Source organism: Carlito syrichta, unplaced genomic scaffold (genome assembly GCF_000164805.1).
Source record: "Carlito syrichta isolate Samal-C Ts95f unplaced genomic scaffold, Tarsius_syrichta-2.0.1 Scaffold214729, whole genome shotgun sequence".
Lineage (NCBI taxonomy): Eukaryota > Metazoa > Chordata > Mammalia > Primates > Tarsiidae > Carlito > Carlito syrichta.
Window position 1 is genome coordinate 1 of NW_007158825.1, and position 9,590 is coordinate 9,590.

Consider the following 9,590-nt stretch of genomic DNA (forward strand, 5'->3'; position numbering starts at 1 on the left):
ACATGGGAGAGCAAGTTCAGTGTCTCCTGAGAGGGGTCACCAGGCACTTTAGTTAGCAGGATTGCATAAGAGAACATCCCAAGTCATAGAATGGCCTGACTTGACTCTTGATTCAGGCATGTCTGTGTGTCGGTCACTGCCTCTCCTACCTACACTTAAAAAAAATGCATCCACTTATTTCAACTTCAGTTTTTTATCAAGCATAAAATGTATTTTAACAATAGGGGTTGAAAAGTTAAAAAAGAGCCAGGCTCGGTGTCTCAGCCTGTAATCCCAGCACTTTGGGAGGCTGAGGTGAGTGGATTGCCTGAGCCCACGGGTTCGAGAACTGCCTAGGGAATTGGCGAGATCTCATCTCTACAATAAATCAAAAAATTAGCCAGGCGTGGTAGCGCGTGCCTGTAGTTCCAGCTACTTGGAAGGCTGAGGCCGAAGAATCACCGAAGTCCAGCAGGTCGAGGCTGCAGTGGCCGAGAGTGGCCACTGCACTCCAGTCTAGGTGACAGAGTTGAGACTCCAACTCAAAAAAAAAAGAAAAGTTAAAAAAGGCCTTTCTCATTGGCTCAGTCTCTAATCCCAGAACTTTGGGAGGCTGAGACGAATGAATTGCCTGAGCCTGTGGGTTCAAGACCTTGCCAGACAACTTGGTGAGACCTCATCTCTACAATAAAAAATTGAAAAATTAGCCAGGCATCGTAACACATGCCTGTAGTTCTGGCTGAAGTAGAGTCTGAGCAATTAAATAACAACCCACCGGCTTAATTTTAATGAAGGAGTTTATTAGCCAAGGCTCTGCCAGCTGGCGACTGTCTGCAGGGAGACAGCCCCAAGTAAGACGCCCCGAGTCCCCACTCAGAGCTTCCTTAAGTAGTCCTAGCTTACATCTTGGTTAGCTAAAGTTAAAGTTGGACATTTTCCAGGGCTCTCATCGCAGTATTCTGCTCCATCAACAAGTTAACAGGTGTGCTAACTGGGAAAGTGTTGTGGTTAAAGATACAGTTTATCTTGCAGTATTTACAGAGGAAAAACCTTCAAAGAAATCCTTCCAGGAAGGGAGTAAACCCTGTCTCAAGGCTGAACCCATCTCCTTCACCCTCCCCCCTACAATAGCACAGACAGAGGCTGTTCTTTTGTGTTGTTTTGTTTTTCTCTCTCTTACATCCCCCCTTTTTAGTTGTGACGAGAGTCAAATCAGTGGCTCTTCTGACAAAGGGGTGTAGTGGGACCTGAGAACCATTATTTTTACGGGCATGATGCTGTGTTTAATGTAGGTTAGGAGGTGCCTAATAACACAGGGTCCTATAGTAATGCCTATTAAAAGTAAAAGGAGAGGGCCGGCTATTGCTGAAATTAGGTTGGTGAGTAAGGGGGACTAAGAAAAGAGGGACTGATACCAGTTCCCCGAGGCTTGATTTTTCAACTCTTGCTGCCTCATATTTTCCCTTACTTGAGCGAGAGTTTGTCATATTATTCCCGACTTTTTGGCATAGAAGCAACAAGCTTCTCCCAAGGCCATACACAGTCCCCCTTGTTTCATGAAGAGGAGGTCAAGACCTCTTCTATTCTGAAGCACTACTTCAGCCAGGGAGTTAACCTATTCCTCTAGTTGGGGCACACTAGACTCCACAGGTCGTGGCTGCTGTGGCCGAAAATGGCCACTGCACTCCAGTCTGGGCGACAGAGTGAGACTCCAACTCAAAAAAAAAAACAAAAAACTTAGATCCGCATTGACCTGCATACTCAGTTGTCTGAGGTTTTGATCTCTCACAATTAAGGAGGCCGTGCCCATGGCAGTAGACACTGTAATGCTTAAAGTCACAAGTAAAGACACTAGAATGGGGGCATGCTTAGTTCGTGCAAGTCTTGGGAGTTGGAGGTGCTCCCTTCCCTCTGTCCCTTCATATATGTACACTTGGGGCAAGATGTGCACCAGAATACAAAGTTCTGACACCACTTGCAGGTGCTACAGACCAACGCATGGGGTGATGCCCCGGGTGCAGGCAAACCACGTAGTCGGGGAAGCCACAGCTAGTTGGGGGTTTTTTGTTTGAGAGGCTGACCATATTGATGCAGGAGGTGCTGCTGCAAAACGCCCAAAGGGGAGAGTTATTCATTGACAATTGCAGGGAGAAAAGGCAAGTCCCCTGCCCCTCGAGGTCGTCCAATGTTAGAGTTCGGTGGGTGCCCCATGAGCACAGTTCTTGGTACTGTACTATGGTTAAATTGAGGACTCGTGTACTTTCCTCCATGTCTCCAACTGGGGAGACAGCCCCGATTCCCATGTAATATGGGGGATGAGGGTCCAGATATAACCAGCAGACCTTTGCCAGGTTAGGGCGAGTTACATTAACAAGCTGGTAAACCGCCCACAGCATTGGAAGAAACTGGTTGTGAGGTGGGGGAGAGGGAAGCTGAGTAGCAGGCAGGATAGACAGCACAGGGGGAAGCACAGCGGAGGGAGTGGTTAACTTGGGACTCAGTGCCTGCACAAGACTGGGAGGTGCTGGTTCGTGCAGGATATTGCGTATTGGTCCTACCGGGTTAGGGGCATAGGGAATGGACCTTCTTTGTATGGTAGATGGCATCCTGGGTCTCTCCCTGCCGCATATATTCGGAATCCCCACTTTTACCTGTTTCCCATACCTTTTGAATACTAAAGGCATCCCAATCCATGACCCTGAGTTTTAGTGGATTACAGGTGCTAGGGTAACCAAGACACTGAGTCAAGGTGGGGAGATTGGTAGGTGTTTGCCTTTGGAGGCTTATGTAGGGGTCGTCATTTTTCCAGGGAGCAATAGTTTAACAGCCCCAGGATGCACAGTGAAAATATGGGGGCCTGTTACAATGGTCAGAGCCTGTGGCTGGGCAAACGTAGAAACCCCTTTTTTTTTTTGAGTTGGAGTCTCAATCTGTCGCCCAGACTGGAGTGCAGTAGATGCTCCTATACACCACAGCCTCGACCTGCTGGACTCCGGCGTCCTACCGCCCCAGCCTTCCAAGTAGCTGGAACTACAGGTACGTGCTACTACACCCAGCTAATTTTTTGATTTATTGTAGAGATGAGGTCTCACCAAGTTGCCGGGCTTGTCTCGAACTCAACTACTCAGGCAATCCACTCACCATGGTCTCCTAAAGTGCTGGGTTACAGGGTGAGCCAGTCAGTCCTAGTTACATTTCTTTTTTTCTTTTTTTCTTTTTTTTGAGTTGGAGTCTCACTCTGACACCCAGACTGTACTGCAGTGGCCACTCATAACAACCACAGCCTCAACTGCTGGGCACTGGCGATCCTTCTGCCTCAGCCTTCCGAGTAACTGGAATTACAGGAGCGTGCTACCACGCCCAGCTGATTTTTGATTTATTGTAGAGATGAGGTCTCAGCAAGTTGACCAGGCGTGTCTTGAACCCAAAGTCTCAGGAAATCCACTCACCTCAGCCTCCCAAGGCACGGGATTACAGGCCGAACCACCAAGCCCGGCTCCTAGTTACATTTCAATGAATAGTTCTCATGTTTGCTGTCAACTGAAGAATACCACAGAAATCACTTTGTGGGATTAACATACCTCATTTTATTGATTTCACAGGGCCAATTTGTTCAGGTGATAACTTGTAAAATTTGAAAAGTCAAGGGGTTGCTTTTACTTTGTCTGTGTTGTTCTGACTATTAAAGGGAATAGCAACAAGACAGTGTTTGGGGTATAATAAATGTTTCATAACTAACTATAAATTTTTTGCTTTTTTGGAGTTGGAGTCTCACTCTGTTGCCCAGACTGGAGAGCAGTGACATATTCCCGGCCACTGCAGCCTCAATCTGCTGGGCTCCGGTGATCATGCTGCCTAGGCCTTCAAAGTAGCTGGAACTACAGGTGTGCACTACTACACCCGGCTAATTTTTTATTTATTGTAGAGACACGTCTCGCCAAGTTGCCCGGGTGGGTCTCAAACCCACAGGCTCAGGCAATCCATTCACCTTGGGCTCCCAAAGTGCTGGGAATACAGGCTGAGCCACCAAGCCTGGTAAATATTTTTCTTAGAGCGAGTTGGTGGCTGTACGTAAGAGACTGAAGATACCAAGAGATGTGAAACATCATTAATTTTACATGTGGATTCTATACAAACACTATACTAACATACTTTTTATGTTATGTGTATTATAGATTGTAGTTTTACAAAAATGTAAACAAATTAGTCCAGAAGTTAAAACCAAATACTGCATGTTCTCACATATAATTGGGGGCTAAATACTGGGTACACAGAGATATCAAGATGAGAATAGCAAACACTGAGGACTAGTGAAGGTGGGGGGAGGGAGTCAAGTATTGAAAAACTGCTTATTGGGCACCATCTTCCCTGTTTGGATGGTGGGTTTAACGAAGCCTAAATCTCACGATCACACAATATACCCATGTCACAAACCTGCACAGGTATCCACTGAATTCAAAACCAAAAAAAAAAAAAAGAAAATCATGAAGTAGAAAGTATATCTTTATTGTTCATTAAATGGAATTGGGCCATCATAAAGTTCTCCTTCCTTGCCATCTTCACCATGAGAAGCTGAGGATGAGCTGAAACAGGAGAGCATCGTCTTGCTGTTTTGGTTGACAGAGACGGAAGAGACGAGGAGAGGTAGGAGAGGCTGGACACTTCATGCAACTTTCAGAAACACATCTTAATTTCTGTCTGATGTTTTTACACTTTCATTTTTCTCAAAATGTTTCCATATGGCACCCATTTTACCTCAGCTATATGCTTTTGATTTAGTGCCCAGTAGTAGAAAGGTCCCTGTTATAAAAGATTGAAAAGCAATTTGTAATCAGGACACTTCTGCCAGCTTGTGTAATGCTGAATTATTTTTTGACACTGCTGATTTGGTGTCTTTTTCTTATTGTCAGTCTTGCTGTCACCCAGGCAGGAGTGCAGTGGCAGGCTCATGGTCACTGCAGCCTTTGCCTGCTGGGCTCAATCCTTCTCCCTTAGCCTCCTGAGTCCCTAGAATCACAGGAATGTGGCACCATGTCTAACTAATGTTTTGATTTATCATAGAGCGTGGTCTTGAATACCTGGACTCAGACAATACTCTCATCTCAACCTCCCAAACTGCTGGGATTACAGGCATCAATCACCACACTCAGCCTCTTCTGTGTCTTCTTTCTAGTCACCTGACACTGGGCTGGAAATACTCCCCTCCATTAAGTCATCTGCTATTAACTCCTCTGGTGTGGTACATCTTGAGACCCTTTCTGTTGGGAGCCAACATCTATAGCTACATGGCTGAGGCCTGTAAAGGCCCATCTGGAAGATCGCCTCTGACATAGGATATCAGTTATACCTATGATATTGGCGTGTGATTAGTGACCAGTGTGCATACATGGCAGTAAAACTTATAAGTAAATCTCAATACACCTGATGGAAAGTGCATAGCAGAATTATTTCTCTCTGTCTTTCTAAGTTTTACTTCTTTCTAGATATTTTTTAACTTCTATTTCCTGGTAGACTGGGTAGTCCGCTCTTGTTCCCGAAAGCTGTTTCCCCTAGGGCTAAGATTAGAAACTAAATTACCATGATAGTTTTATCGCCCTGCCCCTAGCCAGGTAGAACGTTTTCTTTTGTTTCATTAATTACCGAAACTCTGTCTGCTTCAGTCCATGGCCGCCATCTTGGAAGCCCTGCATTTCCTTGTTCAAGAGTGTGACAGCTACTATTTGATTTTTAGAGTATACTTGTTAGGATAAAATATATACATATACACTCATAGTTGCGTAAATTTACGCTTGCTGGTTTGTTTCCTTTTGCTACGTTATTCAAGTGTAATAGTTACTGAGACCCTTTCCTCTCCCCTTTTTTGTCATATGCACATTCACTTTCTCTGATTTCCTTGATTGGCTCTAGGAGCCCAACAGCTCATATACAGACAGCAGTGACACAGAGTGTGCTAAGCAGAGTCTCACAACTCTTGCTCTTAAACATTCAGTATCTTTCATGAATAAAAGTAATTTCAAATACTTTCCAAGGAAACAGAGAATACCTGAGAGAATTTATTGTCAATAGTAGCTTCTAAGGAGAACAGTTTTAGAAGGAAAGATCACTGGGCTTGATGGCTCAACCTGTAATCCCAGCATGTAGAGAGGCCGAGGTGATTGGATTGCTAGAGCCCACGGGTTTGAGCCCATCCCAGGCAACATGGCAAGACCTCATCTATGCAATATATCAAAAATTAGCAAGGTGTGGTTGTGCATACCTATAGTTTCAGCTACTTGGAAGGCTGAGCCAAAAGGATCACTAGAACCCAGCACATCAGTGCTCAGGTGGCTATGAGTGTGCCACTGCACTTCATCTTAGGTGACAGAGTGAGACTCTAACTCAAAAAAAAAGAAAGAAAGTAACATCATTCATCTGTTTGAAGATAAAATGAAAGGGCCTTCTTAAACCAAATTATGGTAGACATTGAACTACAGAAACCAAAGTAGTTAGCTGGGATTGGTAGCTCAGCCTATAATCCCAGCACTTTGGGAGGCCGAGGTGAGTGAATTGCCTGAACCTGCGGCTTCAAGAGCCACGCAGGCAACTTGGCAAGACCTCATCTCTACAATAAATCAAAAATTAGCCTGGCATGGTAGCAAATATCTGTAGTTCCGGCTCCTTGGAAGACTGAGGCGGAAGGATTATTGGAACCCGGGAATGGCCACTGCACTCCAGCCTAGGTAACACAGTGAGACTCCAACTCAAAAAAAAAAAGTATAAATACATACATACATATATATATATATATAGTCCTGTTTTACTTTTGATGTTTTAATCCACATGTATATATTATTTATATATATAATAATGTTTTATTCCATATATGTCCTGTTTTACTTTTAAAATTCTATTGTCTTGGTTTCTTAGTGTGTTTTATCTGTTTTTTTGAGTTGGAGTCTCACTCTGTCACTGAGACTGGAGTGCAGTGATACGCTCCCAGTCACCACAGCCTTGACCTGCTGGGCTCTGGCGATCTTTCCACCTCAGCCTTCCAAGTAGCTGGAACTAAAGGTGTGCTACGATACCTGGCTAATTTCTTGATTTATTGGAGAGACGAGGTCTCACCAAATTGCTCAGGCTGTTCTTAAACCCACGAGTTCAGGCAATCCACTCACCTTGGCCTCCCAAAGTGCTGGGACACAGGCTGAGACACTGAGCCCAGTCTCTCACACCATTTTCTTCAAATGCAGTCAATACGGTGAATGTGTTAATAAAAAAATAACTTATGGAGCAATTAATACTTACTAGGGTTGGTTAAAATGGCCCACTGTAATCCCAGCTCTTTGGGAGCCCACAAATTTGAGATCAGCCTGGGTAAGTTGGTGAGACCTCATCTCTATAATACAACCAAAATTAGCCAGGCATCATTGAACATGCCCGTAGTTCCAGCTACTTGGAAGGCTGAGGTGGAAGAATCACCGGAGACCAGCAGATCAGGACTGTGGTGACAATGAGAGTGCCACTGTACTCCAGTCCAGGTGACAGTGAGACACTGAATAATAATAAAAAAGAAAACCAAGAAACAAAGGCTATTTACTTTGCAGGAACTTGAATGGATTTCGAGTTTATAATATAAGTGATTGTGCCAGGGATGGTGGCTCTCACTTGTAATACCAACACTTTGGCAGGTGGAAATGAGAAGACTGCCTGAGGCCAAGGGCTTGAAACCACCCTGGGCAAGTTGACAAGAATTTCTCTCTACAATAAATGAAAAAAATAAAATTACCCAGGCTTGGTGGCCTGTACCTGTAGTTTCAGCTTCATGGTAGGCTGAGGTGGAAGGATTGCCTGAGCCCACCAGGTTGAGGCTGCGGTGACCATGAGAGTGCTATTATAATCCCACTTGGGTGAAAAGGATTCCAAGAAAAAAAAAAATTCTCAGTGATGTATCACATAACAAAGAGCTGAGTACTATGTGAATTCAGTCATAAGTTGACCCTGAACATTATTCAGAATACTATCAGAAAGTGACAGTACTGGAACATAGCTATGGGAGTGGGAGGACATAATATCAACAAAGGTACCCAAACTATACATGCACCCTAAATTTTAAAACAAAAATAATAGATGAAAGAAAAAGAAATAGATTAGAATAGAAAACCTGGTTTTCCAGGATGAGGACAATGCCAACACACAATTTCTATTCCATACTAAGGATTTCATATCCATTCTTTGTAGAAAAATCACATTTGAGTAGAAATGTAAAAATTATTAGAAACATTGTGCCAGCACGTTGCAACATTACATCATGATCGATCTCCCTTTACATGAATGAATAGGAGATTCAGCATTTGGGAATCCATCAATACAATTAGTCACATTAACAGAATCAGTGAGAAACTCATATGATCATGTTAGCAGATTAAAATGATATTGTGACACTTTTAGAAAGGAATTATACATTTAAAAATCAAATGATAAGGTAGTATATAATATTTCTGAAAAATAATAGAAATAAAAAGTAATAAAAACACATTTTGGGAAGAAAGTTTAAATGGTATTATTAAGTTGATATTCTCTAATCAGTTTATCAATTGAGCCGGATAATGATACAGACTCCAGCTATTTTTATACTGAAGGAAAAAAATTTTTTTTTTTGCACAAAAGAAAATTTTTATGGATTTAGATTGGAAATCCATAAAAATCTGAAAAAAATAGGATGATAGTATACGTAACAAGGATTAGGAAAGTAAAGCAGTGTGATAATGACTTTTTAAAAAGATTGAGAATCCAGGAAATACAAAATTTAAAAGGAGAGTAAGCCATATATGTAAATGTACTATACGATCAAGCCACAGTGCTGGAAGAGAAGTAGTGACCTACTGTTTCTCACTGGAGACTGAAGCTTACACATGTGCAGAGACTTTGTCTTCCAGTGTATTTGTTTCTTGCAGGTCTTCCTCACCCATGTTAGGCAAAGATGACCCAGCCCTTCAGACTGTTCAGAGCATTGAAGTCAGTGTCCTATGCACAGTAAGTCCTTAATTACAAATGAGTTCTGCTAAAAGAGTAACCAATATTATATGCAATGGAAGGCCCATCACATATATATTTATATATATATATATATATTTTTTTTTTTTTTTTAATTTTTTTTTTTAATTTGAGTTGGAGTCTCACTCTGTCACCCAGACTGGAGCGCAATGGCCGACCCCAGCCACCACATCCTCGAACTGCTGGGCTCTGGTGATCCTTCTACCTCAGCCTTCCAAGTAGCTTGAACTACAGGCACACGCTACCATGCGAGGCTAGTTTTTTATTTATTGTAGAGATGAGGTCTCGCCAAGTTGCCCAAATGGGTCTCAAACCTGTGCGGGCTTAAGAAATCCACTCACCTCAGCCTCCCAAAGCACTGGATTACAGGCTGAGCCACCGAGTCCGGCTGGTCCATCACAAATTAAGTCAGTGATGGATAATGTTCTAAAAACGAGATGATTCATTTGTCATTTAGGAAGCACAGAATTCTGTTATATTTAAAGACAATGGGTGGAACTACACTTTTATTCTATCTAAATATTTTAAAATCTGATGTTGCCATCGACACAATGTTTGTAACTGAGTATCCACCATAA

The 9,590-nt window shown here is 42.9% G+C and overlaps 1 long non-coding RNA gene across 1 annotated transcript; it reads right to left on the reverse strand.

Moving 5' to 3' along the window:
- Nucleotides 1–4,464: 4,464 nt before the first annotated feature.
- On the reverse strand, nucleotides 4,465–9,389 carry LOC110595016. Its single transcript, XR_002481566.1, has 2 exons — nucleotides 9,354–9,389; nucleotides 4,465–4,779 (listed from the first exon to the last, which is right to left on the reverse strand). It is a non-coding gene; the product is annotated as an uncharacterized LOC110595016 (long non-coding RNA).
- Between the last annotated feature and the right edge of the window lie 201 nt (nucleotides 9,390–9,590).